The sequence below is a fragment of the Spea bombifrons genome, chromosome 5 (genome assembly GCF_027358695.1).
Source record: "Spea bombifrons isolate aSpeBom1 chromosome 5, aSpeBom1.2.pri, whole genome shotgun sequence".
In the NCBI taxonomy this organism is placed as follows: domain Eukaryota; kingdom Metazoa; phylum Chordata; class Amphibia; order Anura; family Pelobatidae; genus Spea; species Spea bombifrons.
The window spans coordinates 83,388,794-83,408,864 of record NC_071091.1 but is presented as its reverse complement, the minus strand read 5'-3'; the positions used below and the strand labels follow the sequence as shown (position 1 = coordinate 83,408,864).

Here is a 20,071-nt window from a genome sequence, read left to right as displayed (position 1 = left end):
ATAATGTTGTGCTTAACGCTGGCAATAAATTGGAGGGAAACAAACTATATAGACCGTATGCTGGCAATAAATTGGAGGGAAACAAACTATATAGACCTTATGATTTCCCACAGATTTTTCATGTGCTTTTCAAGTGTTTTCTTGGTTTCATGTGTAATTAGAACAGTACATGCAGCAAGCCCATCAGTACATTACATGCAGCAAATACACTGTTTCCCTGTTTCACCTAAAACATGCCACTCTATGTAGGGGAATTAGCTCAAATGGTAGAACGCTCGCTTAGCATGCGAGAGGTAGCGGGATCGATGCCCGCATTCTCTAGTTACTTTATTTATACTTTATAAATTTTCAATAATGTTGTGCTTAACGCTGGCAATAAATTGGAGGGAAACAAACTATATAGACCCTATGCTTTCCCACAGATTTTTCAACTTCACGAATAACTGTAGAATACAAAGGGGATTTAGTTCAAATGGTGGTGTGCTCGCTTAGCATGCGAGGGGTAGTTGGTTCAATGACCGTGTTCTCTAAGTGTTTTCTTGGTTTCATGTGTAATTAGAGCAGTACAAGCAGCAAGCTTAATGGTACATTACATGAAGCAAATACACTGTTTCCCTGTTTCATCATGTTTCCCTGACATCATCATGGCAATATCATAATGGGTTCATGATGACATCATCACAATGGGTTCATGATGACATCATCATGATGACATCATAATGGGTTCATGATGACTTCATCATCATAATGGGTTTATGATGACATTATCATGACGACATCATGAAGGGTTCGTGATGACATCATCATAAAGGGTTCATGATGACATCATAATGGGTTCATGATGACATCATCATGATGACATCATAATGGGTTCGTGGTGACTTCATTACAATGGGTTCATGATGACATCATCATGACGAAATCATAGTGGGATCATGATTACAGCATCATAATGGGTTCGTGATGACATCATCATGATGACATCATAATGGGTTCGTGATGACATCATCATGATGACATCATAATGGGTTCGTGATGACATCATCATGATGACATCATAATGGGTCCGTGATGACATCATCATGACATCATAATGTGTTCGTGATGACATCATCGTGATGATATCATAGTGGGTTCATGATGACATCATCACAATAGGTTCATGATGACATCATCATGATGACATCATAATGGGTTCGTGATGACTTCATCATCATAAAGGGTTCATGATGACATCATAATCGGTTCATGATGACATCATCATGATGACATCATAATGGGTTCATGATGACATCATCATGATGACATCATAATGTGTTCGTGATTACATCATCGTGATGACATCATAATGGGTTCATGATGACATCATCACAATAGGTTCATGATGACATCATCATGATGACATCATAATGGGTTCGTGATGACTTCATCATCATAATGGGTTCATGATGACATCATAATGGGTTCAGGATAACATCATCATGACAACATCATAATGGGTTCATGATGACATCATCATAATGGGTTCATGATGACATCATGATGACATCATAATGGGTTCGTGATGTCTTCATCACCATAATGGGTTCATGATGACACGCTGGCAATAAATTGGAGGGAAACAAACTATATAGACCTTATGCTTTCCCACAGATTTTACATGTGCTTTTCAAGTGTTTTCTTGGTTTCATGTGTAATTTGAGCAGTACATGCAGTAAGCCCATCAGTACATTACATGCAGCAAATACACTGTTTCCCTGTTTCACCTAAAACAATGGACTCAGTGTAGGGGAATTAGCTCAAATGGTAGAGCGCTCGCTTCGCATGCGAGAGGTAGTGGGATCAATGCCCGCATTCTCCAGTTACTTTATTTATACTTTATAAATTTTCAATAATGTTGTGCTTAACGCTGGCAATAAATTGGAGAGAAACAAACTATATAGACCGTATGCTGGCAATAAATTGGAGGGAAACAAACTATATAGACCTTATGATTTCCCACAGATTTTTCATGTGCTTTTCAAGTGTTTTCTTGGTTTCATGTGTAATTAGAACAGTACATGCAGCAAGCCCATCAGTACATTACATGCAGCAAATACACTGTTTCCCTGTTTCACCTAAAACAAGCCACTCTATGTAGGGGAATTAGCTCAAATGGTAGAACGCTCGCTTAGCATGCGAGAGGTAGCGGGATCGATGCCCGCATTCTCCAGTTACTTTATTTATACTTTATAAATTTTCAATAATGTTGTGCTTAACGCTGGCAATAAATTGGAGGGAAACAAACTATATAGACCCAATGCTTTCCCACAGATTTTTCAACTTCACGAATAACTGTAGAATACAAAGGGGATTTAGTTCAAATGGTGGTGTGCTCGCTTAGCATGCGAGGGGTAGTTGGTTCAATGACCGTGTTCTCTAAGTGTTTTCTTGGTTTCATGTGTAATTAGAGCAGTACAAGCAGCAAGCTTAATGGTACATTACATGAAGCAAATACACTGTTTCCCTGTTTCATCATGTTTCCATGACATGGCAATATCATAATGGGTTCATGATGACATCATCACAATGGGTTCATGATGACATCATCATGATGACATCATAATGGGTTCATGATGACTTCATCATCATAATGGGTTTATGATGACATTATCATGACGACATCATGAAGGGTTCGTGATGACATCATCATAAAGGGTTCATGATGACATCATAATGGGTTCATGATGACATCATCATGATGACATCATAATGGGTTCGTGGTGACTTCATTACAATGGGTTCATGATGACATCATCATGACGAAATCATAGTGGGATCATGATTACAGCATCATAATGGGTTCGTGATGACATCATCATGATGACATCATAATGGGTTCGTGATGACATCATCATGATGACATCATAATGGGTTCGTGATGACATCATCATGATGACATCAGAATGGGTCCGTGATGACATCATCATGACATCATAATGTGTTCGTGATGACATCATCGTGATGATATCATAGTGGGTTCATGATGACATCATCACAATAGGTTCATGATGACATCATCATGATGACATCATAATGGGTTCGTGATGACTTCATCATCATAAAGGGTTCATGATGACATCATAATCGGTTCATGATGACATCATCATGATGACATCATAATGGGTTCATGATGACATCATCATGATGACATCATAATGTGTTCGTGATGACATCATCGTGATGACATCATAATGGGTTCATGATGACATCATCACAATAGGTTCATGATGACATCATCATGATGACATCATAATGGGTTCGTGATGACTTCATCATCATAATGGGTTCATGATGACATCATAATGGGTTCATGATGACATCATAATAGGTTCATGATGACATCATCACAATGGGTTCATGATGACATCATAATGGGTTCAGGATAACATCATCATGACAACATCATAATGGGTTCATGATGACATCATCATAATGGGTTCATGATGACATCATGATGACATCATAATGGGTTCGTGATGTCTTCATCACCATAATGGGTTCATGATGACGCGCTGGCAATAAATTGGAGGGAAACAAACTATATAGACCTTATGCTTTCCCACAGATTTTACATGTGCTTTTCAAGTGTTTTCTTGGTTTCATGTGTAATTTGGGCAGTACATGCAGTAAGCCCATCAGTACATTGCATGCAGCAAATACACTGTTTCCCTGTTTCACCTAAAACAATGAACTCAGTGTAGGGGAATTAGCTCAAACGGTAGAGCGCTCGCTTTGCATGCGAGAGGTAGCGGGATCGATGCCCGCATTCTCCAGTTACTTTATTTATACTTTATAAATTTTCAATAATGTTGTGCTTAACGCTGGCAATAAATTGTAGGGAAACAAACTATATAGATCGTATGCTGGCAATAAATTGGAGGGAAACAAACTATATAGACCTTATGATTTCCCACAGATTTTTCATGTGCTTTTCAAGTGTTTTCTTGGTTTCATGTGTAATTAGAACAGTACATGCAGCAAGCCCATCAGTACATTACATGCAGCAAATACACTGTTTCCCTGTTTCACCTAAAACATGCCACTCTAGGTAGGGGAATTAGCTCAAATGGTAGAGCGCTCGCTTTGCATGCGAGAGGTAGCGGGATCGATGCCCGCATTCTCCAGTTACTTTATTTATACTTTATAAATTTTCAATAATGTTGTGCTTAACGCTGGCAATAAATTGGAGGGAAACAAACTATATAGACCTTATGATGGCAATAAATTGGAGGGAAACAAACTATATAGACCTTATGATTTCCCACAGACTTTTCATGTGCTTTTCAAGTGTTTTCTTGGTTTCATGTGTAATTAGAACAGTACATGCAGCAAGCCCATCAGTACATTACATGCAGCAAATACACTGTTTCCCTGTTTCACCTAAAACATGCCACTCTATGTAGGGGAATTAGCTCAAATGGTAGAGCGCTCGCTTTGCATGCGAGAGGTAGCGGGATCGATGCCCGCGTTCTCCAGTTACTTTGTTTATACTTTATAAATTTTCAATAATGTTGTGCTGAACGCTGGCTATAAATTGGAGGGAAACAAACTATATAGACCCTATGCTTTCCCACAGATTTTTCAACTTCACGAATAACTGTAGAATACAAAGGGGATTTAGTTCAAATGGTGGTGTGCTCGCTTAGCATGCGAGGGGTAGTTGGTTCAATGACCATGTTCTCTAAGTGTTTTCTTGGTTTCATGTGTAATTAGAGCAGTACAAGCAGCAAGCTTAATGGTACATTACATGAAGCAAATACACTGTTTCCCTGTTTCATCATGTTTCCCTGACATCATCATGGCAATATCTTAATGGGTTCATGATGACATCATCACAATGGGTTCATGATGACATCATCATGATGACATCATAATGGGTTCATGATGACTTCATCATCATAATGGGTTTATGATGACATTATCATGACGACATCATGAAGGGTTCGTGATGACATCATCATAAAGGGTTCATGATGACATCATAATGGGTTCATGATGACATCATCATGATGACATCATAATGGGTTCGTGGTGACTTCATTACAATGGGTTCATGATGACATCATCATGACGAAATCATAGTGGGATCATGATAACAGCATCATAATGGGTTCGTGATGACATCATCATGATGACATCATAATGGGTTCGTGATGACATCATCATGATGACATCATAATGGGTTCGTGATGACATCATCATGATGACATCATGATGGGTCCGTGATGACATCATCATGACATCATAATGTGTTCGTTATGACATCATCGTGATGATATCATAGTGGGTTCATGATGACATCATCACAATAGGTTCATGATGACATCATCATGATGACATCATAATGGGTTCGTGATGACTTCATCATCATAAAGGGTTCATGATGACATCATAATCGGTTCATGATGACATCATCATGATGACATCATAATGGGTTCATGATGACATCATCATGATGACATCATAATGTGTTCGTGATGACATCATCGTGATGACATCATAATGGGTTCATGATGACATCATAACAATAGGTTCATGATGACATCATCATGATGACATCATAATGGGTTCGTGATGACTTCATCATCATAATGGGTTCATGATGACATCATAATGGGTTCATGATGACATCATAATAGGTTCATGATGACATCATCACAATGGGTTCATGATGACATCATAATGGGTTCAGGATAACATCATCATGACAACATCATAATGGGTTCATGATGACATCATCATAATGGGTTCATGATGACATCATGATGACATCATAATGGTTTCGTGATGTCTTCATCACCATAATGGGTTCATGATGACACGCTGGCAATAAATTGGAGGGAAACAAACTATATAGACCTTATGCTTTCCCACAGATTTTACATGTGCTTTTCAAGTGTTTTCTTGGTTTCATGTGTAATTTGAGCAGTACATGCAGTAAGCCCATCAGTACATTACATGCAGCAAATACACTGTTTCCCTGTTTCACCTAAAACAATGGACTCAGTGTAGGGGAATTAGCTCAAATGGTAGAGCGCTCGCTTCGCATGCGAGAGGTAGTGGGATCAATGCCCACTTACTTTATTTATACTTTATAAATTTTCAATAATGTTGTGCTTAACGCTGGCAATAAATTGGAGGGAAACAAACTATATAGACCGTATGCTGGCAATAAATTGGAGGGAAACAAACTATATAGACCTTATGATTTCCCACAGATTTTTCATGTGCTTTTCAAGTGTTTTCTTGGTTTCATGTGTAATTAGAACAGTACATGCAGCAAGCCCATCAGTACATTACATGCAGCAAATACACTGTTTCCCTGTTTCACCTAAAAGATGCCACTCTATGTAGGGGAATTAGCTCAAATGGTAGAACGCTCGCTTAGCATGCGAGAGGTAGCGGGATCGATGCCTGCGTTCTCCAGTTACTTTATTTATACTTTATAAATTTTCAATAATGTTGTGCTTAACGCTGGCAATAAATTGGAGGGAAACAAACTATATAGACCCTATGCTTTCCCACAGATTTTTCAACTTCACGAATAACTGTAGAATACAAAGGGGATTTAGTTCAAATGGTGGTGTGCTCGCTTAGCATGCGAGGGGTAGTTGGTTCAATGACCGTGTTCTCTAAGTGTTTTCTTGGTTTCATGTGTAATTAGAGCAGTACAAGCAGCAAGCTTAATGGTACATTACATGAAGCAAATACACTGTTTCCCTGTTTCATCATGTTTCCCTGACATCATCATGGCAATATCATAATGGGTTCATGATGACATCATCACAATGGGTTCATGATGACATCATCATGATGACATCATAATGGGTTCATGATGACTTCATCATCATAATGGGTTTATGATGACATTATCATGACGACATCATGAAGGGTTCGTGATGACATCATCATAAAGGGTTCATGATGACATCATAATGGGTTCATGATGACATCATCATGATGACATCATAATGAGTTCGTGGTGACTTTATTACAATGGGTTCATGATGACATCATCATGACGAAATCATAGTGGGATCATGATTACAGCATCATAATGGGTTCGTGATGACATCGTCATGATGACATCATAATGGGTTCGTGATGACATCATCATGATGACGTCATAATGGGTTCGTGATGACATCATCATGATGACATCATAATGGGTCCGTGATGACATCATCATGACATCATAATGTGTTCGTGATGACATCATCGTGATGATATCATAGTGGGTTCATGATGACATCATCACAATAGGTTCATGATGACATCATCATGATGACATCATAATGGGTTCGTGATGACTTCATCATCATAAAGGGTTCATGATGACATCATAATCGGTTCATGATGACATCATCATGATGACATCATAATGGGTTCATGATGACATCATCATGATGACATCATAATGTGTTCGTGATTACATCATCGTGATGACATCATAATGGGTTCATGATGACATCATCACAATAGGTTCATGATGACATCATCATGATGACATCATAATGGGTTCGTGATGACTTCATCATCATAATGGGTTCATGATGACATCATAATGGGTTCATGATGACATCATAATAGGTTCATAATGGCATCATCACAATGGGTTCATGATGACATCATAATGGGTTCAGGATAACATCATCATGACAACATCATAATGGGTTCATGATGACATCATCATAATGGGTTCATGATGACATCATGATGACATCATAATGGGTTCGTGATGTCTTCATCACCATAATGGGTTCATGATGACACGCTGGCAATAAATTGGAGGGAAACAAACTATATAGACCTTATGCTTTCCCACAGATTTTACATGTGCTTTTCAAGTGTTTTCTTGGTTTCATGTGTAATTTGGGCAGTACATGCAGTAAGCCCATCAGTACATTGCATGCAGCAAATACACTGTTTCCCTGTTTCACCTAAAACAATGGACTCAGTGTAGGGGACTTAGCTCAAATGGTAGAGCGCTCGCTTAGCATGCGAGAGGTAGCGGGATCGATGCCCGCATTCTCCAGTTACTTTATTTATACTTTATAAATTTTCAATAATGTTGTGCTTAACGCTGGCAATAAATTGGAGGGAAACAAACTATATAGACCGTATGCTGGCAATAAATTGGAGGGAAACAAACTATATAGACCTTATGATTTCCCACAGATTTTTCATGTGCTTTTCAAGTGTTTTCTTGGTTTCATGTGTAATTAGAACAGTACATGCAGCAAGCCCATCAGTACATTACATGCAGCAAATACACTGTTTCCCTGTTTCACCTAAAACATGCCACACTATGTAGGGGAATTAGCTCAAATGGTAGAGCGCTCGCTTAGCATGCGAGAGGTAGCGGGATCGATGCCCGCATTCTCCAGTTACTTTATTTATACTTTATAAATTTTCAATAATGTTGTGCTTAACGCTGGCAATAAATTGGAGGGAAACAAACTATATAGACCGTATGCTGGCAATAAATTGGAGGGAAACAAACTATATAGACCTTATGATTTCCCACAGATTTTTCATGTGCTTTTCAAGTGTTTTCTTGGTTTCATGTGTAATTAGAACAGTACATGCAGCAAGCCCATCAGTACATTACATGCAGCAAATACACTGTTTCCCTGTTTCACCTAAAACATGCCACACTATGTAGGGGAATTAGCTCAAATGGTAGAGCGCTCGCTTAGCATGCGAGAGGTAGCAGGATCGATGCCCGCATTCTCCAGTTACTTTATTTATACTTTATAAATTTTCAATAATGTTGTGCTTAACACTGGCAATAAATTGGAGGGAAACAAATCATATAGACCTTATGATGGCAATAAATTGGAGGGAAACAAACTATATAGACCGTATGCTGGCAATAAATTGGAGGGAAACAAACTATATAGACCTTATGATTTCCCACAGATTTTTCATGTGCTTTTCAAGTGTTTTCTTGGTTTCATGTGTAATTAGAACAGTACATGCAGCAAGCCCATCAGTACATTACATGCAGCAAATACACTGTTTCCCTGTTTCACCTAAAACATGCCACACTATGTAGGGGAATTAGCTCAAATGGTAGAGCGCTCGCTTAGCATGCGAGAGGTAGCGGGATCGATGCCCGCATTCTCCAGTTACTTTATTTATACTTTATAAATTTTCAATAATGTTGTGCTTAACACTGGCAATAAATTGGAGGGAAACAAACTATATAGACCTTATGATGGCAATAAATTGGAGGGAAACAAACTATATAGACCTTATGATTTCCCACAGAGTTTTCATGTGCTTTTCAAGTGTTTTCTTGGTTTCATGTGTAATTAGAACAGTACATGCAGCAAGCCCATCAGTACATTACATGCAGCAAATACACTGTTTCCCTGTTTCACCTAAAACATGCCTCTCTATGTAGGGGAACTAGCTCAAACGGTAGAGCGCTCGCTTTGCATGCGAGAGGTAGCGGGATCGATGCCCGCATTCTCCAGTTGCTTTATTTATACTTCATAAATTTTCAATAATGTTGTGCTGAACGCTGGCTATAAATTGGAGGGAAACAAACTATATAGACCCTATGCTTTCCCACAGATTTTTCAACTTCACGAATAACTGTAGAATACAAAGGGAATTTAGTTCAAATGGTGGTGTGCTCGCTTAGCATGCGAGGGGTAGTTGGTTCAATGACCGTGTTCTCTAAGTGTTTTCTTGGTTTCATGTGTAATTAGAGCAGTACAAGCAGCAAGCTTAATGGTACATTACATGAAGCAAATACACTGTTTCCCTGTTTCATCATGTTTCCCTGACATCATCATGGCAAGATCATAATGGGTTCATGATGACATCATCACAATGGGTTCATGATGACATCATCATGATGACATCATAATGGGTTCATGATGACTTCATCATCATAATGGGTTTATGATGACATTATCATGACGACATCATGAAGGGTTCGTGATGACATCATCATAAAGGGTTCATGATGACATCATAATGGGTTCATGATGACATCATCATGATGACATCATAATGGGTTCGTGGTGACTTCATTTCAATGGGTTCATGATGACATCATCATGACGAAATCATAGTGGGATCATGATTACAGCATCATAATGGGTTCGTGATGACATCATCATGATGACATCATAATGGGTTCGTGATGACATCATCATGATGACATCATAATGGGTTCGTGATGACATCATCATGATGACATCATAATGGGTCCGTGATGACATCATCATGACATCATAATGTGTTCGTGATGACATCATCGTGATGATATCATAGTGGGTTCATGATGACATCATCACAATAGGTTCATGATGACATCATCATGATGACATCATAATGGGTTCGTGATGACTTCATCATCATAAAGGGTTCATGATGACATCATAATCGGTTCATGATGACATCATCATGATGACATCATAATGGGTTCATGATGACATCATCATGATGACATCATAATGTGTTCGTGATGACATCATCGTGATGACATCATAATGGGTTCATGATGACAGTATCACAATAGGTTCATGATGACATCATCATGATGACATCATAATGGGTTCGTGATGACTTCATCATCATAATGGGTTCATGATGACATCATAATGGGTTCATGATGACATCATAATAGGTTCATAATGGCATCATCACAATGGGTTCATGATGACATCATAATGGGTTCAGGATAACATCATCATGACAACATCATAATGGGTTCATGATGACATCATCATAATGGGTTCATGATGACATCATGATGACATCATAATGGGTTCGTGATGTCTTCATCACCATAATGGGTTCATGATGACACGCTGGCAATAAATTGGAGGGAAACAAACTATATAGACCTTATGCTTTCCCACAGATTTTACATGTGCTTTTCAAGTGTTTTCTTGGTTTCATGTGTAATTTGGGCAGTACATGCAGTAAGCCCATCAGTACATTGCATGCAGCAAATACACTGTTTCCCTGTTTCACCTAAAACAATGGACTCAGTGTAGGGGACTTAGCTCAAATGGTAGAGCGCTCGCTTAGCATGCGAGAGGTAGCGGGATCGATGCCCGCATTCTCCAGTTACTTTATTTATACTTTATAAATTTTCAATAATGTTGTGCTTAACGCTGGCAATAAATTGGAGAGAAACAAACTATATAGACCGTATGCTGGCAATAAATTGGAGGGAAACAAACTATATAGACCTTATGATTTCCCACAGATTTTTCATGTGCTTTTCAAGTGTTTTCTTGGTTTCATGTGTAATTAGAACAGTACATGCAGCAAGCCCATCAGTACATTACATGCAGCAAATACACTGTTTCCCTGTTTCACCTAAAACAGGCCACTCTATGTAGGGGAATTAGCTCAAACAGTAGAGCGCTCGCTTTGCATGCGAGAGGTAGCGGGATCGATGCCCGCATTCTCCAGTTACTTTATTTATACTTCATAAATTTTCAATAATGTTGTGCTGAACGCTGGCTATAAATTGGAGGGAAACAAACTATATAGACCCTATGCTTTCCCACAGATTTTTCAACTTCACGAATAACTGTAGAATACAAAGGGAATTTAGTTCAAATGGTGGTGTGCTCGCTTAGCATGCGAGGGGTAGTTGGTTCAATGACCGTGTTCTCTAAGTGTTTTCTTGGTTTCATGTGTAATTAGAGCAGTACAAGCAGCAAGCTTAATGGTACATTACATGAAGCAAATACACTGTTTCCCTGTTTCATCATGTTTCCCTGACATCATCATGGCAAGATCATAATGGGTTCATGATGACATCATCACAATTGGTTCATGATGACATCATCATGATGACATCATAATGGGTTCATGATGACTTCATCATCATAATGGGTTTATGATGACATTATCATGACGACATCATGAAGGGTTCGTGATGACATCATCATAAAGGGTTCATGATGACATCATAATGGGTTCATGATGACATCATCATGATGACATCATAATGAGTTCGTGGTGACTTTATTACAATGGGTTCATGATGACATCATCATGACGAAATCATAGTGGGATCATGATTACAGCATCATAATGGGTTCGTGATGACATCGTCATGATGACATCATAATGGGTTCGTGATGACATCATCATGATGACATCATAATGGGTTCGTGATGACATCATCATGATGACATCATAATGGGTCCGTGATGACATCATCATGACATCATAATGTGTTCGTGATGACATCATCGTGATGATATCATAGTGGGTTCATGATGACATCATCACAATAGGTTCATGATGACATCATCATGATGACATCATAATGGGTTCGTGATGACTTCATCATCATAAAGGGTTCATGATGACATCATAATCGGTTCATGATGACATCATCATGATGACATCATAATGGGTTCATGATGACATCATCATGATGACATCATAATGTGTTCGTGATGACATCATCGTGATGACATCATAATGGGTTCATGATGACATCATCACAATAGGTTCATGATGACATCATCATGATGACATCATAATGGGTTCGTGATGACTTCATCATCATAATGGGTTCATGATGACATCATAATGGGTTCATGATGACATCATAATAGGTTCATGATGACATCATCACAATGGGTTCATGATGACATCATAATGGGTTCAGGATAACATCATCATGACAACATCATAATGGGTTCATGATGACATCATCATAATGGGTTCATGATGACATCATGATGACATCATAATGGGTTCGTGATGTCTTCATCACCATAATGGGTTCATGATGACACGCTGGCAATAAATTGGAGGGAAACAAACTATATAGACCTTATGCTTTCCCACAGATTTTACATGTGCTTTTCAAGTGTTTTCTTGGTTTCATGTGTAATTTGGGCAGTACATGCAGTAAGCCCATCAGTACATTGCATGCAGCAAATACACTGTTTCCCTGTTTCATCTAAAACAATGAACTCAGTGTAGGGGAATTAGCTCAAACGGTAGAGCGCTCGCTTTGCATGCGAGAGGTAGCGGGATCGATGCCCGCGTTCTCCAGTTACTTTATTTATACTTTATAAATTTTCAATAATGTTGTGCTTAACGCTGGCAATAAATTGGAGGGAAACAAACTATATAGACTGTATGCTGGCAATAAATTGGAGGGAAACAAACTATATAGACCTTATGATTTCCCACAGATTTTTCATGTGCTTTTCAAGTGTTTTCTTGGTTTCATGTGTAATTAGAACAGTACATGCAGCAAGCCCATCAGTACATTACATGCAGCAAATACACTGTTTCCCTGTTTCACCTAAAACAGGCCACTCTATGTAGGGGAATTAGCTCAAACGGTAGAGCGCTCGCTTTGCATGCGAGAGGTAGCGGGATCGATGCCCGCATTCTCCAGTTACTTTATTTATACTTCATAAATTTTCAATAATGTTGTGCTGAACGCTGGCTATAAATTGGAGGGAAACAAACTATATAGACCCTATGCTTTCCCACAGATTTTTCAACTTCACGAATAACTGTAGAATACAAAGGGAATTTAGTTCAAATGGTGGTGTGCTCGCTTAGCATGCGAGGGGTAGTTGGTTCAATGACCGTGTTCTCTAAGTGTTTTCTTGGTTTCATGTGTAATTAGAGCAGTACAAGCAGCAAGCTTAATGGTACATTACATGAAGCAAATACACTGTTTCCCTGTTTCATCATGTTTCCCTGACATCATCATGGCAAGATCATAATGGGTTCATGATGACATCATCACAATTGGTTCATGATGACATCATCATGATGACATCATAATGGGTTCATGATGACTTCATCATCATAATGGGTTTATGATGACATTATCATGACGACATCATGAAGGGTTCGTGATGACATCATCATAAAGGGTTCATGATGACATCATAATGGGTTCATGATGACATCATCATGATGACATCATAATGAGTTCGTGGTGACTTTATTACAATGGGTTCATGATGACATCATCATGACGAAATCATAGTGGGATCATGATTACAGCATCATAATGGGTTCGTGATGACATCGTCATGATGACATCATAATGGGTTCGTGATGACATCATCATGATGACATCATAATGGGTTCGTGATGACATCATCATGATGACATCATAATGGGTCCGTGATGACATCATCATGACATCATAATGTGTTCGTGATGACATCATCGTGATGATATCATAGTGGGTTCATGATGACATCATCACAATAGGTTCATGATGACATCATCATGATGACATCATAATGGGTTCGTGATGACTTCATCATCATAAAGGGTTCATGATGACATCATAATCGGTTCATGATGACATCATCATGATGACATCATAATGGGTTCATGATGACATCATCATGATGACATCATAATGTGTTCGTGATGACATCATCGTGATGACATCATAATGGGTTCATGATGACATCATCACAATAGGTTCATGATGACATCATCATGATGACATCATAATGGGTTCGTGATGACTTCATCATCATAATGGGTTCATGATGACATCATAATGGGTTCATGATGACATCATAATAGGTTCATAATGGCATCATCACAATGGGTTCATGATGACATCATAATGGGTTCAGGATAACATCATCATGACAACATCATAATGGGTTCATGATGACATCATCATAATGGGTTCATGATGACATCATGATGACATCATAATGGGTTCGTGATGTCTTCATCACCATAATGGGTTCATGATGACACGCTGGCAATAAATTGGAGGGAAACAAACTATATAGACCTTATGCTTTCCCACAGATTTTACATGTGCTTTTCAAGTGTTTTCTTGGTTTCATGTGTAATTTGGGCAGTACATGCAGTAAGCCCATCAGTACATTGCATGCAGCAAATACACTGTTTCCCTGTTTCACCTAAAACAATGGACTCAGTGTAGGGGACTTAGCTCAAATGGTAGAGCGCTCGCTTAGCATGCGAGAGGTAGCGGGATCGATGCCCGCATTCTCCAGTTACTTTATTTATACTTTATAAATTTTCAATAATGTTGTGCTTAACGCTGGCAATAAATTGGAGGGAAACAAACTATATAGACCGTATGCTGGCAATAAATTGGAGGGAAACAAACTATATAGACCTTATGATTTCCCACAGATTTTTCATGTGCTTTTCAAGTGTTTTCTTGGTTTCATGTGTAATTAGAACAGTACATGCAGCAAGCCCATCAGTACATTACATGCAGCAAATACACTGTTTCCCTGTTTCACCTAAAACATGCCACACTATGTAGGGGAATTAGCTCAAATGGTAGAGCGCTCGCTTAGCATGCGAGAGGTAGCGGGATCGATGCCCGCATTCTCCAGTTACTTTATTTATACTTTATAAATTTTCAATAATGTTGTGCTTAACGCTGGCAATAAATTGGAGGGAAACAAACTATATAGACCGTATGCTGGCAATAAATTGGAGGGAAACAAACTATATAGACCTTATGATTTCCCACAGATTTTTCATGTGCTTTTCAAGTGTTTTCTTGGTTTCATGTGTAATTAGAACAGTACATGCAGCAAGCCCATCAGTACATTACATGCAGCAAATACACTGTTTCCCTGTTTCACCTAAAACATGCCACACTATGTAGGGGAATTAGCTCAAATGGTAGAGCGCTCGCTTAGCATGCGAGAGGTAGCAGGATCGATGCCCGCATTCTCCAGTTACTTTATTTATACTTTATAAATTTTCAATAATGTTGTGCTTAACACTGGCAATAAATTGGAGGGAAACAAATCATATAGACCTTATGATGGCAATAAATTGGAGGGAAACAAACTATATAGACCGTATGCTGGCAATAAATTGGAGGGAAACAAACTATATAGACCTTATGATTTCCCACAGATTTTTCATGTGCTTTTCAAGTGTTTTCTTGGTTTCATGTGTAATTAGAACAGTACATGCAGCAAGCCCATCAGTACATTACATGCAGCAAATACACTGTTTCCCTGTTTCACCTAAAACATGCCACACTATGTAGGGGAATTAGCTCAAATGGCAGAGCGCTCGCTTAGCATGCGAGAGGTAGCGGGATCGATGCCCGCATTCTCCAGTTACTTTATTTATACTTTATAAATTTTCAATAATGTTGTGCTTAACGCTGGCAATAAATTGGAGGGAAACAAACTATATAGACCGTATGCTGGCAATAAATTGGAGGGAAACAAACTATATAGACCTTATGATTTCCCACAGATTTTTCATGTGCTTTTCAAGTGTTTTCTTGGTTTCATGTGTAATTAGAACAGTACATGCAGCAAGCCCATCAGTACATTACATGCAGCAAATACACTGTTTCCCTGTTTCACCTAAAACATGCCTCTCTATGTAGGGGAACTAGCTCAAACGGTAGAGCGCTCGCTTTGCATGCGAGAGGTAGCGGGATCGATGCCCGCATTCTCCAGTTGCTTTATTTATACTTCATAAATTTTCAATAATGTTGTGCTGAACGCTGGCTATAAATTGGAGGGAAACAAACTATATAGACCCTATGCTTTCCCACAGATTTTTCAACTTCACGAATAACTGTAGAATACAAAGGGAATTTAGTTCAAATGGTGGTGTGCTCGCTTAGCATGCGAGGGGTAGTTGGTTCAATGACCGTGTTCTCTAAGTGTTTTCTTGGTTTCATGTGTAATTAGAGCAGTACAAGCAGCAAGCTTAATGGTACATTACATGAAGCAAATACACTGTTTCCCTGTTTCATCATGTTTCCCTGACATCATCATGGCAAGATCATAATGGGTTCATGATGACATCATCACAATGGGTTCATGATGACATCATCATGATGACATCATAATGGGTTCATGATGACTTCATCATCATAATGGGTTTATGATGACATTATCATGACGACATCATGAAGGGTTCGTGATGACATCATCATAAAGGGTTCATGATGACATCATAATGGGTTCATGATGACATCATCATGATGACATCATAATGGGTTCGTGGTGACTTCATTTCAATGGGTTCATGATGACATCATCATGACGAAATCATAGTGGGATCATGATTACAGCATCATAATGGGTTCGTGATGACATCATCATGATGACATCATAATGGGTTCGTGATGACATCATCATGATGACATCATAATGGGTTCGTGATGACATCATCGTGATGATATCATAGTGGGTTCATGATGACATCATCACAATAGGTTCATGATGACATCATCATGATGACATCATAATGGGTTCGTGATGACTTCATCATCATAAAGGGTTCATGATGACATCATAATCGGTTCATGATGACATCATCATGATGACATCATAATGGGTTCATGATGACATCATCATGATGACATCATAATGTGTTCGTGATGACATCATCGTGATGACATCATAATGGGTTCATGATGACAGTATCACAATAGGTTCATGATGACATCATCATGATGACATCATAATGGGTTCGTGATGACTTCATCATCATAATGGGTTCATGATGACATCATAATGGGTTCATGATGACATCATAATAGGTTCATAATGGCATCATCACAATGGGTTCATGATGACATCATAATGGGTTCAGGATAACATCATCATGACAACATCATAATGGGTTCATGATGACATCATCATAATGGGTTCATGATGACATCATGATGACATCATAATGGGTTCGTGATGTCTTCATCACCATAATGGGTTCATGATGACACGCTGGCAATAAATTGGAGGGAAACAAACTATATAGACCTTATGCTTTCCCACAGATTTTACATGTGCTTTTCAAGTGTTTTCTTGGTTTCATGTGTAATTTGGGCAGTACATGCAGTAAGCCCATCAGTACATTGCATGCAGCAAATACACTGTTTCCCTGTTTCACCTAAAACAATGGACTCAGTGTAGGGGACTTAGCTCAAATGGTAGAGCGCTCGCTTAGCATGCGAGAGGTAGCGGGATCGATGCCCGCATTCTCCAGTTACTTTATTTATACTTTATAAATTTTCAATAATGTTGTGCTTAACGCTGGCAATAAATTGGAGAGAAACAAACTATATAGACCGTATGCTGGCAATAAATTGGAGGGAAACAAACTATATAGACCTTATGATTTCCCACAGATTTTTCATGTGCTTTTCAAGTGTTTTCTTGGTTTCATGTGTAATTAGAACAGTACATGCAGCAAGCCCATCAGTACATTACATGCAGCAAATACACTGTTTCCCTGTTTCACCTAAAACAGGCCACTCTATGTAGGGGAATTAGCTCAAACAGTAGAGCGCTCGCTTTGCATGCGAGAGGTAGCGGGATCGATGCCCGCATTCTCCAGTTACTTTATTTATACTTCATACATTTTCAATAATGTTGTGCTGAACGCTGGCTATAAATTGGAGGGAAACAAACTATATAGACCCTATGCTTTCCCACAGATTTTTCAACTTCACGAATAACTGTAGAATACAAAGGGAATTTAGTTCAAATGGTGGTGTGCTCGCTTAGCATGCGAGGGGTAGTTGGTTCAATGACCGTGTTCTCTAAGTGTTTTCTTGGTTTCATGTGTAATTAGAGCAGTACAAGCAGCAAGCTTAATGGTACATTACATGAAGCAAATACACTGTTTCCCTGTTTCATCATGTTTCCCTGACATCATCATGGCAAGATCATAATGGGTTCATGATGACATCATCACAATTGGTTCATGATGACATCATCATGATGACATCATAATGGGTTCATGATGACTTCATCATCATAATGGGTTTATGATGACATTATCATGACGACATCATGAAGGGTTCGTGATGACATCATCATAAAGGGTTCATGATGACATCATAATGGGTTCATGATGACATCATCATGATGACATCATAATGAGTTCGTGGTGACTTTATTACAATGGGTTCATGATGACATCATCATGACGAAATCATAGTGGGATCATGATTACAGCATCATAATGGGTTCGTGATGACATCGTCATGATGACATCATAATGGGTTCGTGATGACATCATCATGATGACATCATAATGGGTTCGTGATGACATCATCATGATGACATCATAATGGGTCCGTGATGACATCATCATGACATCATAATGTGTTCGTGATGACATCATCGTGATGATATCATAGTGGGTTCATGATGACATCATCACAATAGGTTCATGATGACATCATCATGATGACATCATAATGGGTTCGTGATGACTTCATCATCATAAAGGGTTCATGATGACATCATAATCGGTTCATGATGACATCATCATGATGACATCATAATGGGTTCATGATGACATCATCATGATGACATCATAATGTGTTCGTGATGACATCATCGTGATGACATCATAATGGGTTCATGATGACATCATCACAATAGGTTCATGATGACATCATCATGATGACATCATAATGGGTTCGTGATGACTTCATCATCATAATGGGTTCATGATGACATCATAATGGGTTCATGATGACATCATAATAGGTTCATGATGACATCATCACAATGGGTTCATGATGACATCATAATGGGTTCAGGATAACATCATCATGACAACATCATAATGGGTTCATGATGACATCATCATAATGGGTTCATGATGACATCATGATGACATCATAATGGGTTCGTGATGTCTTCATCACCATAATGGGTTCATGATGACACGCTGGCAATAAATTGGAGGGAAACAAACTATATAGACCTTATGCTTTCCCACAGATTTTACATGTGCTTTTCAAGTGTTTTCTTGGTTTCATGTGTAATTTGGGCAGTACATGCAGTAAGCCCATCAGTACATTGCATGCAGCAAATACACTGTTTCCCTGTTTCATCTAAAACAATGAACTCAGTGTAGGGGAATTAGCTCAAACGGTAGAGCGCTCGCTTTGCATGCGAGAGGTAGCGGGATCGATGCCCGCGTTCTCCAGTTGCTTTATTTATACTTTATAAATTTTCAATAATGTTGTGCTTAACGCTGGCAATAAATTGGAGGGAAACAA

At 38.7% G+C, this 20,071-nt stretch overlaps 6 non-coding genes across 6 annotated transcripts; all 6 read left to right on the top strand.

The window, feature by feature from the left end:
* Positions 1–3,742: 3,742 nt before the first annotated feature.
* Positions 3,743–3,815, top strand: TRNAA-UGC (transfer RNA alanine (anticodon UGC)). Its single transcript has one exon. It is a non-coding gene; the product is annotated as a tRNA-Ala (tRNA).
* A 278-nt stretch (positions 3,816–4,093) lies between these two features.
* On the top strand, positions 4,094–4,166 carry TRNAA-UGC (transfer RNA alanine (anticodon UGC)). Its single transcript has one exon. It is a non-coding gene; the product is annotated as a tRNA-Ala (tRNA).
* A 4,189-nt stretch (positions 4,167–8,355) lies between these two features.
* Positions 8,356–8,428, top strand: TRNAA-AGC (transfer RNA alanine (anticodon AGC)). The gene has a single exon. It is a non-coding gene; the product is annotated as a tRNA-Ala (tRNA).
* A 671-nt stretch (positions 8,429–9,099) lies between these two features.
* On the top strand, positions 9,100–9,172 carry TRNAA-AGC (transfer RNA alanine (anticodon AGC)). Its single transcript has one exon. It is a non-coding gene; the product is annotated as a tRNA-Ala (tRNA).
* Positions 9,173–13,370: 4,198 nt separating this feature from the next.
* TRNAA-UGC (transfer RNA alanine (anticodon UGC)) lies at positions 13,371–13,443 on the top strand. The gene has a single exon. It is a non-coding gene; the product is annotated as a tRNA-Ala (tRNA).
* Positions 13,444–15,330: 1,887 nt separating this feature from the next.
* Positions 15,331–15,403, top strand: TRNAA-AGC (transfer RNA alanine (anticodon AGC)). The gene has a single exon. It is a non-coding gene; the product is annotated as a tRNA-Ala (tRNA).
* The last annotated feature ends 4,668 nt before the right edge of the window (positions 15,404–20,071 follow it).